Below are 21,864 nucleotides of genomic sequence, written 5' to 3' on the forward strand. Positions count from 1 at the left end.
AACCACTTCACTGGTTCACCACAACTACTGAACGGCCCCTCCCCACTCTAGACCAGCTCCCAGCAACTAGAGAAGCCCCCACGTGCAGCAACAAAGACTCAGAGCAACCAAAAATAAATAAATAAATGAGTAGTGAAGGTATAGACAGGCAGATGGAAGCCAGCTCTCCTGACCGCTAGACAAGCCCTTTCCTCAGTCTTCTTTCCAAGACTTGCTGGGTGTGGCTGCTCCAGCAAGCTGGTTCACTTAGGTGAACCCTCTCCCTCTCCCCCCAAAGACTTTTAATACTAACGTTAACATGCTGTTTGTTTCCCAGCTCCGGATGATTGTAATGAGAGATAATGCCAACTACTCTGCTTGGGAAGTAGGACTCCAGATTTGGGGGGCTCGCCTGGATTTAGCCCTGGCTGCCTCCTCCCCCGGCACCCGTCGCAGCTAGCCCGGTATACCAAGTGCTTTTCCTCTGCCCACCCGGCCTCCAGGCTCCCCTGCTTTGCTCTATAAACTACTTTATCTCCATTCTTTCTTTTGTACCCCTGGACTCACCGGCACACGGGCCTCTTTCTCTCCGCAGACGTCTGGTACCACTACAGGGTCGGGAAAGGAAACAGAAAACGACCCGAGAGTTGGGACGTTACATAATCCAGGGCGGGGCTCGGCAAACCCTCAGAAGATCGCCCCTCCCCTCTAACTCTGGCTTAAAGGGAAGAAATGCTGTTCGTGGATTAAAAAAAAAAAAAAAAAAAGCAGAATGAAGGAATTTATGGGCAGGTTGGGAGAGGAGTGAGCTACATTTAGGTTTCTGGTTCTGAAGCTGCTCAACAATGAACATCTGCAGGCTTCAGGCTGTGAAAACGCAGATATGCCCGGGTCCACGGAAATTCCCAGTTGTATGTCCGAAGGGAGATACCTGAACCCGACTTATTTCAAGCACTCTCTGGGTCGATTCTGAAGAGGTTTTTTCCGAGCCGCCGAGCCCACGGGGCCGCTCTTGAATTCTAGGATCCAAGTACATTCCCCGCCGCCTCGCGTCGCCCCGGGAAGGAAAGAGTCCGCAGCGGAGCTGGCCTTCGTATCCCGTCCCGCCCACCGCAAAGGAAAGCAGAAACAGGATCCAGGAAAACACACACACCGAGGTTCTGTCAACCTTAGGGAGGAAACTAGACCCAGAGTGACTCTTCAAAGACCGGGGTGGCTTCCTGAAACGATACAATAGCTGCAGAGCCGTGCGGTGCTTCAGCCTTTGCAGAATGCCAGAGTGAGCTCTGACGGGCTTTGGTCCTTGACCGGCCCCGGATGAGGGACGTGAAAGCGAGGGGATAAACTGTATAAGTGAGAGTGGAAAAGGAAGGAGGGAAGGGGAAAGGGTTAAAGAAAGAAAAAAATAAGAGAAAGGGAGAAAAAAGCTACAGGGGAGATGAATTTTTAACTGGAATTTTATGATTTCTAACATCTTTATTCTTCATCTAGATCTGTCTTTTGTTCAAGTTTGCTGTAACTGTTTGGTCTCTCTCTGAATGCATACGTAGACGGCTGTTTTTGTTACTGCCCAACCACTGGGGCCCAGTCTCTCCCTCCAGATGTGCAAGGCACAGCTCTCAGCAAAAAGACAAGGTGTCCTGTTTCTTTTGTTTACCTAACCAAAAGACTCATTCCAAAGAGATTTATATTTTAAAAATCAACTTTGAAAGTACATACTTTACATAAAACACCCTTTTGAAACACATAGCTGGTTGAGTTTAGACATGCCCATGTCACCATTACCACGATGAAGATGTAGAACTATTGTTTAGTCGCTAAGTTGTATGCAGCTCTTTGCAACCTCATGGACTGTAGCCTGCCAGGTTCCTCTGTTCATGAGATCTTCCGGACAAGAATACTGGAGTGGGTTGCCATTTCCTTCTCCAGGGGATCTTCCCAAACCATGGGTCGAACCTGGGTCCCTTGCATTGGTGAGTGGGTTCTTCACCACTGAGCCACCAGACAAGCCCCAGAGTCACCTAGGGTGGATGTCAAATTCCCTCAAAGAAATATCATTAGGAGAAAATCGTTGTGACACTTTAGTAAAGTTGCTCCGTCGTGTCCGACTCTTTGCGATCCCATGGGCTGTAGTCTACCAGGCGCCTCGGTCCATGGAATTTTCCAGGCAAGAGTACTGGAGTGGGTTCCCATTTCCTTCTCCAGGGGATCTTCCCAACCCAGGGATCGATCCTGGGTTTCCCACATTGCAGGCAGATGCTTTACCATCTGAGCCACCAGGGAAGCCCCTGTGACACTTTAAGCCCACACAAATGCTCAAACAGAACCAACCCCAGAAAACCAAAATCCTAGTTCAGATGAGATCTCTGAAGCTGGCTGTAATTCTTTGTGGGATGTGTTAGGTAGAAAGGATAACCTATTTAGGGCTATAGCTTAGTAGCCCCTACATCCTGGGAGCATCAGAAAGGACCCTAGATCTTCAGTTGCCCACAATGAGGTCATTCCTGGGGCAAAAGTAGAATCTTCTTGAATTCCTGAGGATTTTACATTTACTCAGTGACACTGTGGATGTTGATTTCATCTTTGAACATTTTGGAATTAATTTGCTTTGACTCTAAATAAGGACCAGAAACATGAAGTCAGGAACTGATCTTGAACCATCGCCCCACCCCATGACTCATGCAATAATCCTAAGAGTTTTTGAGTCAATGAAATCCATGGTTAGAAAAACAGTAAACTCTCCCTTTCAACATGTTTCAGATATCTCAGCTTGCCTGGTAATGTTCTAACTTGAACCCCAGACTTAACATTTAAAATTTATATTTTTCTTAATACTGATTTTTATTTTTATTTCTTTTAAATGTTTATTTATTTAATTTTGGCTGTGCTGGGTCTTCGTTGCATGGGCTTTTCTCGAGTTGTGATGAGCGGGGGCTACTTTCTAGTTGCGGTTCACAAGCCTCTCACTGCTGTAAATTTTCTTGCTGCCGAGCACAGGTTCTAGGGCGCACAGGCTTCAATACTTGCCAGCACATGGGCTCAGTAGTTGAGGCTCCTAGGCTCCAAAGCACAGGCTCAATAGTTGTGGTGCATGGGCCTGTTTCCCTGCGGTATGTGGGATCTTCCCAGATCTGGGATCAAACCCGTGCCTCCTGCATTGGAAGGCTGATTCCTTACCACTGAGTCACCAGGGAAGCCCTGATTTTTAAATAATTCCTGTATTGTACAATGAGTTTGTTGCAGTAAGCTGTTGCAGCCTGGCAGAGCAGAAACCAGAACCTGCCCCATGACTCAAGGATAAGGCAAACTGTGCCCTCGTGATTGTCCTAGTAAGCATGCCAATGGTGGGACGTGCTCTCTGCTCCCCTTCACTGCCTACCCCTGCATCTGTCCCCATGGAAACAAAACAAGATGTTCCTGATCAACCGCAGAGCCTTAACTTGACTCGTTATGGTGTGCTAATCAAACTCCCCAGTATAGCTATTCCCTAATGATCTGATGTGACTTCTGCCAGTAAAAGTGCAGGCTGAAAGGAGCCGTTTTGTCTTCGTGCCGTGGAGAGCAGGAGGGCCCCCTGACTCCCCGGTTGCCAGATTATATGTGTCTGTCTTTTCATTATGCGCTCGCCCCTATATCAGGTCTTTCTCACTCACTGTGCTGGACAGGGCAGTAAGCCATCTGAAATCACCTATAAACTGAAGTGAACAGATGTGTAGATCATTGGCTTTCTGCTAACATTGTCTCTAAAATGTATCAACACTGAAATCGGTCACTTCTGACACCTCTACTGCTTCCATCCTAGAAGCATCCTCTCCTCAGTAGTAACAGGCTAGCCTTCCAGGTGGGCTCCCTGCCCTGCAGTCTATTACCCACATAACAGGACAAGATCCTTTTCTTTTCTTCTTTAATGAATGGCATCTTCCTTTTCATTTACTTATTTGGGCACAACGGGTCTTCTTTACCACTTGTGGGATCTTGCCCAGCAGGAGGGCTTCTCTGTAGCAGTGGCTGCAAGCTCAGTAGTTGCAGCCTGTGGGCTCAGTTTCCCACACTAAGATGTGGGATCTTAGTTTCCTGACCAGGGAGTTTCCTGTATTGGAAGGCAGATTTTTAACTACTGGACTGCCAGGGAATGATCTTTTAAATTGACCTTTTAAATTGACATTTTAAATGACGATATGATCTTTTAAGCTGTGAATTAGAGCATGTCCTCGCCACCACACTCCGAAGAACACTGAAGTGTCTACCCTTAGAATGAACTCCCAGCCCCTCATCACTGCCGACAAGCCCCTCATGACAGGGCCCCTCTGGCCACCCTAGCCTCAGTCCACCACTCTCAGCCCAGCTCCTTCGCCGACACACATGGGCTTCTAACACTGCTCAGTCCTGCCCAGGGTTCCTGGCCCTGCTGGGACTCCCCAAATGTACCCCTTCTCCAGAAACTCATCTGGTTGGTTCCCCCTTCCATTCAGGTCTCTGGTCCAGTGGCCCAAGGTCCAGGCCTCCGAAACGCGGTGTCTAACAGACCCTGAATTATTGCCCCTGCTATCGCCACTGCCAGTCTTCTAGCCCAGCCTTAATTTTCTCCAGAGCAGTTATCAGTGATGTCAGAATATTTGTTTTTGTCATCTGTATCATTGAAATATATATTCTTTAAAATAAGAACTTTGGGGCTTCGGTGATAGTCCAGTAGATGAGAATCCATTTGCCAATGCAGAGGACATGGGTTTCATCCCTGGTCCGGGAAGATTGCTCAGGCAATGCGCAACTTAGCCGTGTGCCACAAGCACTGAGCCCAGTGCTGCAACTACTGAAGCCAGTGCACCGAGAGCCTGTGCTCACAACAAGAGAACTCCTACTTGCTGCCCCTAGAGAAAGTCTGCTCACAGCAGCAAAGACCCAGTTCAGTTCAGTTCAGTTGCTAAGTCGAGTCCACTCTTTGCGACCCCATGGACTGCAGCACGCCAGGCCTCCCTGTCCATCACCAACTCCTGGAGTTTACTCAAACTCAAGTTCACTGAGTCAGCCATCCAACCATCTCATCCTCTGTCACCCCCTTCTCCTCCTGCCCTCAATCTTTCCCAGCATCGAGGTCTTTTCAAATGAGTCAGCTCTTCACATCAGGTGGCCAAAGTATTGGAGTTTCAGCTTCAACATCAGTCCTTCCAATGAACACCCAGGACTGATCTCCTTTAGGATGGACTGCTTGGATCTCCTTGCAGTCCAAGGGACTCTCAAGAGTCTTCTCCAACACCACAGTTCAAAAGCATCAATTCTTCGGTGCTCAGCTTTCTTTACAGTCCAACTCTCATATCCATACATGACTACTGGTAAAACCATAGCCTTGACTAGCCGGACCTTTGGTGGCAAAGTAATGTCTCTGCTTTTTAATATGCTATCTAGGTTGGTCATAACTCTCTTTCCAAGGAGTAAGCATCTTTTAATTTCGTGGCTGTAATCACCATCTGCAGAGATTTTGGAGTCCCAAAAAATAAAGTCAGCCACTGTTTCTATTGTTTCCCCATCTATTTGCCACGAAGTGATGGGACCGGAGGCCATGACCTTAGTTTTCTGAATGTTGAGCTTTAAGCCAACTTTTTCACTCTCATCTTTCACTTTCATCAAGAGGCCCTTTAGTTCTTCTTTCCTTTCTGCCATAATGGTGGTGTCATCTGCATATCTGAGGTTATTGATATTTCTCCTGGCAATCTTGATTCCAGCTTGTGCTTCTTCCAGCCCAGCGTTTCTCATGATGTACTCTGCATATAAGTTAAATAAGCAGGGTGACAATATACAGCCTTGAGGTACTCCTTTTCCTATTTAGAACTAGTCTGTTCTAACTGTTCAGTTCTAACTATTGCTTCCTGACCTGCATACAGATTTCTCAAGAGGCAGGTCAGGTGGTCTAGTATTCCCATCTCTTTCAGAATTTTCCACAGTTTATTGCAATCCACACAGTCAAAGGCTTTGGCATAGTCAAAAAAGCAGAAATAGATGTTTTTCTGGAACTCTCTTGCTTTCTCGATGATCCAGTGTATGTTGGTAATTTGATCTCTGGTTTCCCTGCCTTTTCTAAAACCAGCTTGAACATCTGGAAGCTCATGGTTCATGTATTGCTGAGGCCTGGCTTGGAAAATTTTGAGCATCACTTTGCTAGCGTGTGAGATGAGTGCAATTGTGCGGTACTTTGAGCATTCTTTGGCATTGCCTTTCTTTGGGATTGGAATGAAAACTGACCTTTTCCAGTCCTGTGACCTCTGCTGAGTTTTCCAAATTTGCTGGCATATGAGTGCAGCACTTTCACCGCATCATCTTTTAGGATTTGAAATAGCTCAACGGGAATTCCATCACCGCCACTGGCTTTGTTTGAAGTGACGCTTCCTAAGGCCCACTTGACTTCACATTCCAGGATGTCTGGCTCTAGGTGAGTGATCACACCATCGTGATTATCTGGGTTGTGAAGATCTTTTTGTACAGTTCAGCTGTGTATTCTTGCCACCTCTTCTTAACATCTTCTGCTACTGTTAGGGCCATACCATTTCTGTCTTTTATTGAGCCCATCTTTCATGAAATGTTCCCTTGGTATCTCTAATTTTCTCGAAGAGATCTCTAGTCTTTCCCATTCTATTATTTTCCTCTATTTCTTTGCACTGATCACTGAGGAAGGCTTTCTTATCTCTCCTTGCTATTCTTTGGAACTCTACATTCAAATGGGTATATCTTTCCTTTTCTCCTTTGCTTTTTGCTTCTCTTCTTTTCACAGCTCTTTGTCAGGTCTCCTCAGACAGCCATTTTGCCTTTTTGCATTTCTTTTGTTTGGGGATGGTCTTGATCCCTGTCTCCTGTACAATGTCACAAACCTCCATCCATGGTTCATCAGGCACTCTGTCTATCAGATCTAGTTCCTTAAATCTATTTCTAACCTCCACTGTATAATCATAAGGGATTTGATTTAGGTCGTACCTGAATGGTCTAGTGGTTTTCCCCAAATTCTTCAATTTCAGTCTGAATTTGGCAATAAGGAGTTCATGATCTGAGCCACAGTCAGCTCCCGGTCTTGCTTTTGCTGTCTGTCTAAAGCTTCTCCATCTTTGGCTGCAAAGAGTATAATTAATCTGATTTCATTATTGACCATCTGGTGATGTCCATGTCTAGTTGTGTTGTTGGACCCAGCACAACAATAAATGAATATGTGCTGGGCTTAGTTGCTCAGTTGTAACCCACTCTTTTTGACCCCATGGACTGTAGCCAGCTAGGCTCCTCTCTCCATGGGGATTCTCCAGGCAAGAATACTAGAGTGGGTTGCCATGCCCTCCTCCAGGGGATCTTCCCAACCCAGGGATCAAACCCACATTTCCTGCATTGCTGTTAATACAGGCATATATAGTAGCCTGCCTCAGGGAACCCTGTCTCTCCTCCTCCTGACCCTTAGACTAAAGTGCCTTTGTTTACATCACAGGGAGATAACCTGAGCCTGCCCACCTGTGAGGGACTGTGACTTTCTTGGGTTTTTTGTGTGGGAAATGACACCATTTGTCTGGTGCTTACCAGAGTGGCTCAGAAGTTCACGTGGGTCAGGGGGCGGGGTAGGGGGGCAGAAATCATGGAGAGCTGTGGCATCTTTGTTTATTGATATGGCAGGAGATAGTCCATTTCATACCACCTCTGAAATGACTGTAAGGAAGCAAAACTAACAACCATCCCCTGCCTGAGTCTTGTCATTCTAAGAGATATTTGCAAGAATTAAGTAGTCTTTTTACTCTGTTTCCTCACAGCATCCCCATCTCTGATCCATAAAAGAACCTGGCATCCAGGCTTCAACAGATGGTTATTTAGAGACATTAGTCTGCCATCTTCTTCGTCAGTCGGCTCTCCAAATAAAGTTGGATTCCTTGCCTTAACACCTTGTCTCTTGGATTTATTGGCCTATTGTGTGATGAGCAGAGAGAGCTTGGACTTGGTTACAGTAGTACACACTGGACAATGTAGGGTAGGCTCAAGACAAACAGTACAGTAAGAAAGATTTGAGACAGGCCAAGAGGGGCGGGTTGACCAGGGAAGGGTAAACTTTTGGTAAAGGTAAAATTCAGAAAGAGAAGGAAAATATAGGCTATGGGAGAAATGCCTCAGAGAAGGAAAAGCTGAGCAAGTTGGAATAATGCAGGACAAAACAGGGCATGCCACACATGGTGTGTCAGGGTAAGCAAGCATAATCTGTCAGGGTGAACTAACATGACAGGTGGGGTACAGCAGAGAAGATTGAAAAGGAAAAATCTGAAACTGTTGAGAAGGACAGAGCAGAAAAACACACTCGAAAGGTAAGTGTCATGTGGGTTACAGCAGGGCACAACCATACCTGAGAGAGAAAGGAAAGGCTAAATAAATACAGAAATGGCGAGACACAGAAAGCTTGGGTAAGGTGCCATGGAGCTGGAAAGGGTAATGAATGAAAATTGAGTCTGTAAAGAAAAGTTGATCCCATGATGAAACTAAGAAGAATCTGTTCCCATTAACTCATTAGCAAGAATTATGTGGAATATAGTTGTGATTGATGTGGGTTTTCAATATTGGTAGCATATATTATGCAGGTCCCAATATTGATCATCCCAAATCCTCAGCGTCCTACATCAAGGTGTTCATCAACACATTACCAATCACAGAATTCTATTCTGCCATTGGTCCTTAAACCTGCACAGTTTTTTAAGTTATTAAAAAGAAAAACCAAAAAACAGGAATCTTGGCTATTTGTCACCACTTGTATCTCTCGAATCTAGAACAGTCCCAGTACATAGTAGGGGTTCAATAAATATGAGTTGACTGCAAGCTGGCACAGTGCTTTCAAAAAGCAATTTGAAAACATGTAGGCTGCCAGTGTGCTCAGTCACTTCAGCTGTGTCTGACTCTTTTTGACCCTATTGACTGTTGCCTGCCAGGCTTCTCTGTCCATGGGATTCTCCAGGCAAGAACACTGGAGTGGGTTGCCACGCCCTCCTCCAGGGGATCTTCCTGATCCAGGATTGAACCTGCATCTCCTGTGTCTCCTGCATTGCAGGTAGATTCTTTACTCACTGAACCGCCTGGGAAGCCCCGAAAACATGTATGACAAGCCTTAAAAATATTCATGCAAAACTTACCTGGTGATCCAGCAGTTAAGATTCCACCTTGTAATCCAGGCAACTCGGGTTCAGTCCCTGGCCCAGGAAGTAGGATCCCACATGTGGGCACAGTTAAGCCAGTGCACCGCAACTATGAGCCTTAGAACTCCTGGACCCACCCACACCTAGAGAGTCAGTGAGCCACAACAAAAGATCCTGCCACAACTGAGACCTGATCCAGCCAAAAAAAAAAAATTCATGTTCTTTGACCCAGTGATTTTTATTCAAGAAATCCATCATTTTAAAATAAAATACAGAATAATGTTTAGGTATGCAAATTTTATTTTTAAAAAATTTTGGCCTTGTCAGGTACTTAGCAGTATCTCAGTTCCCCAACCAGGGATTGAACCTGGGCCTCTGCAGTGAAAGCTCTGAATCCCAACTAGACCACAGAGGAACAACCTCAGGATAAGAATATTAATCAAGAAATTCCATGGTGTTCCAGTGGTTAAGACTAAGCCCTCTCACGCTGTGTCCTGAGTTCAGTCCCCAGTTGGGGAAATGAGATCCTGCAAGCCATGAGGGCAACCAAAAATAAAAAATAAAATTAAAAAAAGAGTGTTAATCAAACTTTATTTGTAAAGGTAGAAAAAAGATTCAGAAGAGTGGGTATATTCTTTTTTTTTTTTTAATAGTATGCAGCTAGTAAAAGCAGTTTTTAAGGAGAGTTTATAATATATATACTTATTTATTAATTATAATGAAGTTTTCAAAAACAAGATTCAAAATAATTCATAATGTATAACTACAGCTATGCCATGCTGTATAGACACGCCAGTACATGGGAAGCAGTTTGTGCAATTGAGCTTAGCGAAGATGTGACGATCTGCCAAAGAGCTCACCATGTCCCTCCCCGTGGAGACATTAGATGGTTTCGCATCTTTCTGCTTTTATATATTTTTATATATTGTTTGTGATTGCACAAGGTTTACTTTTTAAATATAATTATTTACTTAGTTAGTTAGCCATTTATTTTTGTCTGTGCTGGGTCTTCATTGCTCAATGGGCGTTCTCCAGTTGCGGCGAGCTGGGGCTTCTCTCTACCCTGGTGCACGGGCTTCTCCTCGTGGTGGCTTCCCTTATTGCGGAGCACGGGCTCTAGGGCGAGCAGGCTTCGTGGTTGTGGCCCAGGTGCTCAGTCGTCTCGGCTCCTGGGCTCTAGAGCACAGGCTCAAAAGTTGCGGTGAATGGGCTTAGTTGCTCCAAGGCATGTGGGATCTTCCTGGATTAGAGACCAAACCCCTGTCTCCTGCATCAGCAGGCAGATTCTTTACCACTGAGCCACTAAGGAAGCCCCTGACTTTTTAATGGGATAAAATACTTATTATGATGTATTAAAACATGCAAAATAAAGTTTTAATGAAAAAATTCAAGTCTCCTTTCCCAACTCACCTTGAAACATCTCTCCTCTGACATCATGAGGCAGAAGTCCCTACTGATGGTCCTCCGGGGAAAGAATTGAACTCTTTCTCCACAATCTGTGATCCATTCTTGGATTTGGGAGTCTGCTGAGCAATGAAGGCAACACTAAGAATGCCATCTATTATTGGGCTTCCCTGGTGGTTCAGATGGTAAAGAATCTGCCTACAATGCAGGAGACCTGGGTTTGATCTCTGTGTCAGGACGATCCTCTGGAGAAGGAAATAACACAAACTACTCCAGTATTCTTGCCTGAAGAATTCTATGGTCAGAGGAGCCTGGGGGGCTATAGTCCATGGGGTTCCAAAGTGTTGGACATGACTGAGAGACTTTCACTCCCTTATAAGATCTTACCATCAATTATTGATTACTGATTATTACATAATTTTAATCTCACCACACCTGAGAGAGTAGAATGGATTCTTTCATTTTCACAGCTTGAGAATCTGAGTCCCTGTTATACTAAATGTGTAGCCTGGATTCCCGGAAAATGTTGGCCTTGAAACTTAGATGACTCTGGACTTCCTGGGAAGCCCACCTAGGCACCATCTGGGTGACAGATGAGTGAGTCGTTCAGCCATGGAGTGTGGGTCCTAGCGTTCTCAGAGGTGTCTGCAGGTTTTCACCTGAAGGCTCCTGAACATAATAAAACTATGTTTTCTCTCCATTCCAGGTCAAGTATGCTTTTCTTTAAAAATGCAAAGACAGCTTCCCTAATGTGAAGGCCAACCCACATTTCCCTACCCCCTCCCCACCCCATGACTCATCCCAATTGGTAATCTAAAGTCAGTGAAATTACCCTCAGGGTGGTAGTTGAGCATGTGGATCCAGGACAGAAGTTATTTGGGGATTTGGACCTGGCTGATCTGGAAGGCAGTCCTGAAAGTTGATGTTTTACTAGATGGGCTTTGGGAAGGGGAAGACAGGTGAGAAGATTCCAAAAGCAAACCTCAGTGAGCTCTGTGTTCCAACAGAAGGACTTGGAAAATCTGCCAGCCATTCTTGGCTTATAGTTTTGAGTTTCAATTCCTTCTCCATTATAGACCATTCATTTGGCAGACATGTACTAAATATCTACTATGTGATGACCGCTACTTTTAGGAGGAACTGGGGCTGATGGACCCACACTCTCTTGGCACTCAAGGTTGGCTCAGTCCTGCTCAGGCTAATGTGGGTAAGGAAGTTTTCACACAAATGGTAAGTGCAACCTGCGCAGGTGCCTTGTGGACATATATGTAGACTGGCAGATTTGAGCAAGGAGTTACAAAAACTTTATGAAAGAGACAGCATATATGAGCTGTATTTTGAGTATAAGTAGGAACCCAATGGACACACAGGACTAATGAACATGACTCATAATCCAGGACATGCATTCCTTTGCCTAGGCCAGGACACAACTCAGACTAAGCTGACTGGGGAGCTTTGCCAGTTTCTTTCCTGGCAAGAAAGAATGCCCCCAACATCTGACTGCTCGGGAATCACAATTACTAGATATTCAGATGAGGAGTGGGCAGGGCAGGGCTTGATTTGAACAGGAAAATTCTGCTGGAGGGATTGTTAAAATGCAAAGCCCTGGGCCCCCACCCCTGGAGTTCTCATCTGTAGGTCTGGGGTAGGTCCTGAAAACTGCATCCCAGGCGATGCCAGTGTAGCCTGTTTTGGATCTGCACTTTGAGAACTACGCTAGAACCACTTTCTTGCAGGAAGAGCAAGGGTTTGTGAGTCTAGTTTGGTTTCTAATATCAGAAGGGAACTATGAGGTGTAGAATAAACCAGACCACACCTGACCCACCCTGACACCGCACGCCTACCCTAGTGACCCAGTGTTTGATTGCCTTGGGGTCACAGGAGCGGCAGACAGCCAGGAAGGGACCTGATGTGGAGGTGGGAGAGGGTGCCCTGGAAGCAGAGCTCAACACTCATCACCTGGGGCTGCTGCAGCTCCACAGACTGGCTCCTGCCCCCTCAGGTCCTTCCTCACCCCTCAGGACACTGACCTCCAGGCCTTCCTCTCACTCTACCTCAGATGTTTGGGCCTCTGATGACAGAGGAGCTCTGATCACACTTTCTGATCCAGACAGGGAAACATAAGGTGACAGACATGGACAAACTTGCAAGTTAACAGAATGGGCTAATAATGAGGGCCCTGAAAGTGTTGGCAAATGGCTTCAGTCAGGTGTCCTAGGAGAAACACCAAAGAGGCACGTTGTTCTAGGAGTGTGTCTTCGCTTCGGGTGTGAGAGGTCCTGGGTTCAAATCCTGGTTGAGCCCACATCCTTTTGGGCTTCCCTGATGGCTCCAATGGTAAAGAATCTGCCTGCCTGCAATGCGGGAGACCTAGGTTTGATCCCTGGGTTGGGAAGATCCCCTGAAGAAGGACATGGAAACCCACTTCAGTATTCTTGCCTGGAGAATCCCCCATGAACAGAGGAGCCTGGCAGGCTACAGTCCATGGGTCGCAAAGAGTTGGACGTGACTGAGCGACTAAGCACACAAGAGAAACACCGAAGTGATTTATCTAATTATTGAGACCTTGACATGGACGCTAGAGGGCGACCTGAGATTGCTGAAACTACAAGTGCTGGTCCAAACACCAACAGAATGCTTTGTAGGCTGGGCGAGCATGCTCAGTCACGACCCACTCTTTATGACCCCAAGCAGCCAGGTTCCTCTGTCTATGGGATTTCCCAGCAAGAATACTGGATTGGGTTGCCATTTCCTCCTCCAGGGGCTCTTCCTAACCCAGGGATTGAACCGGGGTCTCCTACCTTGGCGGGAGGATTCTTTATCACTGAGCCACCTGGGAAACTCCTAGATTGGGCTTTTCTGCTTAAATCAAAAATCTGTCAAATACTATTAGAAAATAATAATTTTTTAAAGTGGGAATTGCCTGGCAGTCCAGTGGTTAAGGGGCTTCGCTGGTGATTCAGATGGTAAATAATATGCCTACAATGCAGGAGACTCACGTTTGATACTTGGGTCAGATGTGGCTACCCACTCCAGTATTCTCACCTGGAGAATTCTATGGACAGAGGAGCCTGGTAGGCTACAGTCCTTGGGGTCGCAAAGAGTCGGACACGATTGAGCGACTATCGCTTTCACTTTCACCAGTGGTTAAGACTTGGCTCTTTCACTGCTGTGGGCTGGTTAGCATCTCTGGTCTGGGAACTAAGATGCCACAAGTCACACAGCTAGGCCAAAAGAATAACAATAAAATAGCCAATTTCCTTGACCAAACAACTTTCATTTGTTGATTAATCATGCCCTTATTTTATCTTTTAATGAATGAAAGACAGATATGTAAAGAAAGAAAATGCAACTAAAAGAAAAACAACACACTCAATTAAAATGGTAGTAATAATTCAAGGAATTATGTAATAATTCAAAGAATAATAGATCTATTTTCATACCATAATCTATTTTTCTCCCAGTTTTATTGAGATATAATTGACATACAGCAGTACTGTACACAATTAAGATATAGGGCATGCTGATTTGACTTACATACATTATGAAATGATTATCAGAGAATGATATAATTTTGAGACATTAAAAAACCTTAATGAAGGTTAAAACTCTTCAAGTTATTTTTAAGCTTTTTCAGTTCCATTTTTCTCCTTCGGAAAAGATAATTATCTTTTACTTTATATTTTGATTTGGTTCAAATTTCAAGTGCATCAAAAAGGCTAGGAGTCTCTCTCACTCTTGTCCCATCCCTAACAGGCAACCACTGATAGGAATTTCTTGTTTATTCCTCCAAAGACATTTCATGCATATGCAAGCAAACAGAATTCTATACATACATATTCTTTTCCCCTTCATATAAGACTTAATATATGCTTTCCTGCAAATGTGCTTTTTTACGTTTAACAAGATACCATGAAGATAAACATCAAGAGCTTCCTATGTCTTCATTTTTCGTTTTTGTTCTTTTTTGTTTGTTTGTTTGGGGCTGCACCAGGAGGCAAGTGGGATCTTAGTTCCCCGACCAAAGATCCAACTAATAACCCCTGCTATGGAAGCAGAGAGTCTTAACTCCTGGATCTCCAAGAAAGTCCTTTTATTTTTTAAAAAATTTCTTAAGGTACTTTATTTCTAGATACGCAATGTTTCTTAACCAGTTCCTTACTTGTAGGCATCTGGATTTTTTTCTTTTAAAGTGAATACAACAACATATAATTTTGAATACAGTCATTTTGTGGATATACCAGTATGTTTTTGGATATACTCCTGGAAGTGGTTCTGCTGGGTGTATGCGTTTTAAAAACATGGACAGAAATTGTCATATGCCCTTTGAGAAAACACTACAACTTTACAATCCCATCTGTAATATATTTGAGTACCTGTTTTCATATGGTTGTTTTTTAAACTATGAGAATATGTGTGTGTGTGTGTGTGTGTGTAAGTATGCTTAGTTGAGTCCAATTCTTTGTGACCCCTTGAACTGTAGCTGGCTGGGCTCCTCTGTCCATGGAATTTTCCAGGCAAGAATACTGGACTGGGTTACCATTTCTTCCTCTAGAGGATCTTCTGGACTCAGGGATTAAACACTGTTCTCCTGCATCTCCTGCATTGGCAGGCGGATTCTATACCCCTGAACCACCTGGGAAGCCCATGGAAATATGCAGGGATACATATGTGGAAGCCATCTGTGTATAGATGATATTTAAAACCCTGGGACTGGATAGAACTAGACCAACTAGGAAGTTAGTAAGAACAGAATAAGAAGCCCAGGTAAAGCTCTTAAACATGCCAAAATTTACAGCAAAAGGAGCCAGCAAAGGAGATTGAGAAGGAACAGCCAGTGTGGTAAGAAGAAAGCTAGAACACTATGTCAGAGCTTTAAGGGTGCATGGGGTGGGGGTGGGGAGTTGGATCATAAATATAAATTCATACAATCACTCTGGAGAACAATTTGGCATCTCATGGTATAGATGTGCAATAATTCCACTCCTACAGACATATTCAAGCGTGACACATAGGGACCAAGGAGACGAAAGTTCACTGCAGGCAGCAGGTCTGCGATAAAAAAACAAAGGAAAAGTCAATGAAAAGTAAAAAGAGAGATAAATTGTAGCACATTCATACCATTCCCCAGGTGGCTCAGTGGTAAAGAATCTGTCTGCCAGTGTAGGAGACACAGGAAACAAGAGTTCCATCCCTGGATTGGGAAGATCCCCTGGAGAAGGAAATGGCAACCTATTCTGGTTATTCTTGCCTGGAGAATCCCATGGACAGAGGAGCCTGGCAGCCTACAGTCCACAGGGTGGCAAGAGTCAGACACAACTTAGCGACTAAAGTACCACCACACACCTATCAGAAAAGCTAAAAGTAAAAAGATTAATAACTGTAAATGTTGGCAGAAATGGGAAATAACCTGAACTCTTATCCATTGTCTATAGAAATATAAAACAGTTACTTTGGAAATTAAGTTATGGATCTTCAAAGAAAATAAAACAGCAAAGACTTTATGACCAAAATTTATTTTCCTTGGTATTTACTCAAGAAAAATGAAGATTTAAAAAAAAAAAGAAAAAAGAAAAATGAAGATATATGTCCCTGAAAACCATATATAAGAGTGTTCTTAGTTGCTTTATTTGTAGTAGCCAAACACTGGGAATACCCTCAAATGTCCACAAACCGTGGTCCAGTCTGCAGAGGAATGTGCTATGCTGTGTTCAGTTGATTCAGTTGTGTCCATCTCAGACAGAATACCATAGAACCCGTTCTTTCCAGTTAAAGAAATCCCTGCACCGAGCAGCTGTGTGCCACAACTAGAGAGTAGACCCCACTCGCCACAACTAGAGAAAAGCCCACAGAGCAAGGAAGACCCAGCACGGCCAAAAATAAACAAATAAAATTATGTTTCTTAAAAAGAATTTTAAGGTGGTGGATTCTTAGGTTACATCTTCTGCTTCATAATTTTACAAGTATGTACACATCCTACAAGGTATTTGATTGATGTTGTGTTCAACAAATACTTTCTCTTGGGTTGAGTGAACACTTCTGTGTCTACTTATACTTACCAGGTTAAGGAAACTACCAAGAGCTCAGTATAATAGAGACAACAATTAGCTCCAGTGATGGGCACTTTTGAACACTTATAACCTGAAGGTGATATACCGTGGCTGCTTAATGTCTGCTTAACATTCTAGTTGCTAAAACACATATTAATGAAGCTTTCTGTGCATGCTACATTTTAAGGCTGTACCTTAAATAGACAAACCCACTATATCCATATAAAGTGAAAGTGAAGTTGCATTAGTCGTGTCCGACTCTTTGCGACCCCATGGACTGTGGCCCTCCAGGCTCCTCGGTCCATGGGATTTTCCAGGCATGAATACTGGAGTGGGTTGCCATTTCCTTCTCCAGAGGATCTTCCTGACCCAGGGATGGAACCCGGGTCTCCTGCATTGTAGGCAGATGCTTTACCTTCTGAGCTACCAAAGACTGTATTTAAATATGCATCAATCTATGAGTCACACAATAAATTTTGGGAGGAAGAAGCTGAAAGTTAAGGACGTTCTAGACACGCACTGTCTGATATGCTGGTGACTAGTCATATATGGCTATTTGAATGAAATAAAATTAAAATAGACACAGACTCACAGATACAGAGAACAGACTTGTCGTTGCCAAGAGGGAGGGGGCTGGGGGAGGGGGCTGGGGGAAGAATGGCCTGGGGGTTGGGGGTTAGTTAGATGCAAACTATTATAAAAAGAATGGATGAACAGGGGACTTCCCTGGTGATCCAGTGGTTAAGAATCTGTCTCGCAATGCAGGGCAGAAGGATTCAATCTCTGGGCAGGGCAATAAGATCCCATATGCCTTGGGGCAACCGAACCCACATGGCACGATGAAAAAGATCCCACGTGATGCAGTGAACATCCTGTGTGTTGCAACTAAGACCCAACACAGCCAAGTAAATAAATAAATATTTTAAAAAAAATAGAATGGAAAAACAACGATAGCACAGGTAACCGTATTCAACATCCTGGAATGAATCATAATGGAAAAGGATATAAAGAAGAACCTATAAATGTGTATAACTGAGTCACTTTGCTATACAGCAGAAACTAACACAACATTGTAAATCAACTAGACTTCAACAAAATAAATAAAAATATTTGAACAATTAATTCATTAAATAAAATAAAAAGTACTCATCACAACGGTCAGTTTGAGGTGCTGAAATAGCCACATGTAGCCATTGTCTCCCTGACTAGACAGCACAGATATAGAAGAATTCCTTCATCACAGAACATTCTGTTGGAAAACAGGCCTGCCCTTCATGCCTTGTGGACCTAAGTCAGATGCATCTACGTCAGATGCATTAGACCATGGGAGGTGAAAGAGTCACTATTATTTCTTTAGACACTATGTCAGATTTCTGTCCAGGATATGAACACATATCAAGCTGGTGTGTAACAAAACCAAAGCAGGTCGTAAGTGTGTGCACTGCCTTTAGGAACAAACTGTCCCCAGTTCCAAAGGGGAAACACCTGTCCCCCGATGCCCTTTCCCAGACAGAGGACACTCTGTGGTATCAGTTCCTAGGGGGGCAGTTCTCTTGGAGAGGAGCCCAGAAGAAGGCCTTCCACTAAGTTTAAGGAGGCAGGGAGTACAGTTCAAGGAGAAGATCTCCAAAACAAAGAGGAGGGAAAGACAGGGATCAGTTGGGAGGCAACCTGGTTTACTCAGAACCGCAGTTCTCAGAGTGTGGTCTCTGGAACCCCTGAGGTCACTGAGATACTTTGACTGTTCACTACATGGACATTTGCTTTGAGGTAAAACTTAGCAATAACGGAGATTACGGCAGCAAACTTCATTAGTAATTATTTTCACGACAATTTTACTTGCAGGAAAAAAAGGCAAGTTTTCTTTAAAACGTTCTGGTTATCTTTCCTTCATAAACCATAATGGAAAAGAATATGAAAAAAATATATATATATATAACTCAGTCACACTACGGTACAGCACAAATTAACACAACAATGTAAATCGACCATACTTCAGTAAAACAAATTTCAAAAATAAATGAATAAAAGTCTTTTCCCTCCTGAATTCATCATCCTTAAATCCACGATTTAAAGTATCTTCTGTAACTGCTGAGCTGCTGGAAGCCCCCCACCCTGAGGAAAGGGAAGCTGGAGACTGAATGGTTCCCCAACTCTGTGACACTCCCTGTGGGGGAGCAGCACAGACGATGGTGAAAGCATTATTCTTTGAATAGTCTAAAGACACCCCCAGAGGACACCTGGAGTCCAGCCCCAAACCTGTGCTGGGGACAAGCATGTGCCCTTTGAGCCCCTCCTGCTTCTCGGATTCCCAGGTGTTTTGGACATTAATCCCCATCTGCCTCCATCAGCAGAAGGAGCAAGAACCTGGAGAAGTGCCTGTGGGGAGTAGGGATGGGCCAGGTCTGAAAGGACGCACACCAGGTCCTCTCCTGCTCCATTAGCAGCAACATGGTCCTGTGACCACAGAGAGGCTGCAAAGTCCCCTCCCAAGAGGGGAGAACAGTTAAAGTTATCAGCAACAGTGAGTGCTCATTTCAATTTATTTCGTTTTCAAATATTTATTGACTCTTTACCACATGCCAAGCTCTGTGGGAACAGCAGCCTGAGACTTGGCTGAGCAGCATCTTGGTCTGGGAGAAACTCTGAATCCACAGCACAGAAGACCTGTTGGGAAGTGCCTGCCATCCCAGGAGAAAGGATGAAGAAAACGTCTTCTGGAAGTTCATAGAGTGATTCTAGATTGCAAGGTGCATGGAGATGATAGGATTTGGACTCCACTTGCAGAGAAGAACAGGATACCAGTGGGGGAAGCTGGAACTGGAGCTTAGAAGCAGGGCCCATAAGTACAAGGTGGCATAAGGAATATTGATATTGAATTCATTAAATCCATACATTCTAAAGTTATCAATGGATGGAATAATTACTCATTATATGAAGTGGAAAAGATATCAGGAAGATGAATTCATCCCATATTTTGGAAAGATATATGAATTTAGATGAAATCACACAGATATGTTGAGTGAAAGCTTTCTAATTTTCAAACTGTTTTATTGTTAATATAAAGAGGAAAGTGCCACAAACTGCTCTGCTTGGATAGGCTGACTTCTCCACAACAGACACTCAGAGCTGGGGTGTAGACAAGTGAACCCAGCATGTCCCCAACCTCTCCCTGCAGGTCCCCTGAGGCAGCGACCTCTTGTCTAGTCTCCCTTGGGGCCCCAGCGCCTGACTCAGGGGCTCAGTCAACACTCCCTGAACACTAGGGAAGTGGCCTCTTGTGTCCTAGTCAAGATAGTGATTTCCTCTAGAAGGCACCGCCAAAACACTGACTCTCACAGAACTGGGTTTGCTCTGACAGCAGGACTGTGACGGTGGCGAGTGTGAGTGTTGACTCTTTCACTGACAAAGCCAAGGAGCCCTGCAGCACTCATGCCATTTCTCACAAGGCCACCAGAGGGCGGTGTGCAGCTGCTTATGACAAACCAGCCCCATTCAAACACCCTTTCCAAGTTAGCCTTGTCAGAACATGTTTCACAAAGTTAGAGGATTTCTTTAAAGTACATTGATTTGTTTTTTGTCCTTAATCTCATTTGGACACTAGTGGAAGTCCACTATAATTAACAAATAGAAAGTGAGCCCCAGACAGAAACTGACCCTGTGATACATAGATGTGTAAACTTGTGTCCAATCCCCCGTATGTCCACCTCTGTCCAGTACTCTCTCCCTCTCTTCAGTTCAGCTCAGTTGCTCAGTCGTGTCCGACTCTTTGCGACCGCATGAACTGCAGCCCGCCAGGCCTCCCTGTCCATCATCAACTCCTGGAGTTTACTCAAACTCAAGTCCATTGAGTCGGTGATGCCATCCAACCATCTCATCCTCTGTTGTCCGCTTCCCCTCCTGCCCTCAATCTTTCCCAGCATCAGGGTCTTTTCCAATGAGTCAACTCTTCGCATCAGGTAGCCAAAATATTCAGCTTCAACATCAGTCCTTCAACATCAGTCCAGAACTGATCTGCTCTAGGATGGACTGGCTGGAACTCCTTGCAGTCCAAGGGATGCTCAAGAGTCTTCTCCAACACCACAGTTCAAAAGTATCAATTCTTCAGTGTTTAGCTTTCTTTATAGTCCAACTCTCTCATCCATACATGACTACTGGAAAAATCAAAGCCTCAACTAGAGGGACCTTTGTTGACAAAGTAATGTCTCTGTGTTTTAATATGCTGTCTAGGTTGGTCATAACTTTCCTTCCAAGGAGTAAGCACTTTTAAGTTCATGACTGCAATCACCATCTGCAGTGATTTTGGAGGCTAAAAAAACAGTCAGCCACTGTTTCCATTGTTTCCCCATCTTTTGCCATGAAGTGATGGGACTGGATGCCATTAACTTAGTTTTCTGAATGTGGAGCATTAAGCCAACTTTTTCACTCTCCTCTTTCACTTTCATCAAGAGGCTCTTTAGTTCTTCTTCACTTTCTGCCATAAGGGTGGTGTCATCTGCATATCTGAGGTTATTGATATTTCTCCTGGCAATCTTGATTCCAGCTTGTGCTTCTTCCAACACAGCGTTTCTCATGAGGTACTCTGCATGTAAGTTAAATAAGCAGGGTGACAATATGCAGCCTTGACGTATTTCTTTTCCTATTTGGAACTAGTCTGTTGTTCCATGTCTAGTTCTAACTGTTGCTTCCTGACCTGCATATAGGTTTCTCAAGAGGCAGGTCAGGTAGTCTCGTATTCCCATCTCTTTCAGAATTTTCCATAGTTTAGTGTGATCCACACAGTCAAAGGCTTTGGCGTAGTCAATAAAGCAGAAATAGACGTTTTTCTGGAACACTCTTGCTTTTTCGATGAACCAACAAATGTCGACAATTTGATCTCTGGTTCCTCTGCCTTTGCTAAATCCAGCTTGAATATCTGGAAGTTCACGGTTCCTGTACTGTTGAAGCCTGGCTTGGAGGATTTTGAGCATTACTTTACTAGTGTGTGAGATGAGTGCAATTGTGTGGTAGTATGAACATTCTTTGGCATTGCCTTTCTTTGGGACTGGAATGAAAACTGACCTTTCCAGTCCTGTGGCCACTGCTGAGTTTTCCAAATTTGCTGGCATATTGAGTGCAGCACTTTCACAGCATCATCTTTTAGGATTTGAAATAGCTCAACTGGAACTCCATCAGCTCCACTAGCTTTGTTCATAGTGATGTTACTTATAAACTGAAGCTAGCTGTGATTCAAGACAGAAAGAGCAATTTGTTTCTTGTAGTCTACATTTTAAAGGTATTCTAGTTGCCACCAG

General features: G+C 44.2%; 2 protein-coding genes across 12 annotated transcripts in view; one reads left to right on the forward strand and one right to left on the reverse strand.

The window, feature by feature from the left end:
- LOC122697304 (BOLA class I histocompatibility antigen, alpha chain BL3-7-like) overlaps positions 1-21,864 on the forward strand; it is a 210,274-nt gene that overhangs the window by 178,608 nt on the left and 9,802 nt on the right. The window lies entirely within an intron of this gene.
- Positions 1-21,864, reverse strand: part of LOC122697302 (MHC class I polypeptide-related sequence B-like) — a 183,139-nt gene that overhangs the window by 140,972 nt on the left and 20,303 nt on the right. The window lies entirely within an intron of this gene.

This window comes from Cervus elaphus, chromosome 7 (assembly GCF_910594005.1).
Source record: "Cervus elaphus chromosome 7, mCerEla1.1, whole genome shotgun sequence".
In the NCBI taxonomy this organism is placed as follows: Eukaryota; Metazoa; Chordata; class Mammalia; order Artiodactyla; family Cervidae; genus Cervus; species Cervus elaphus.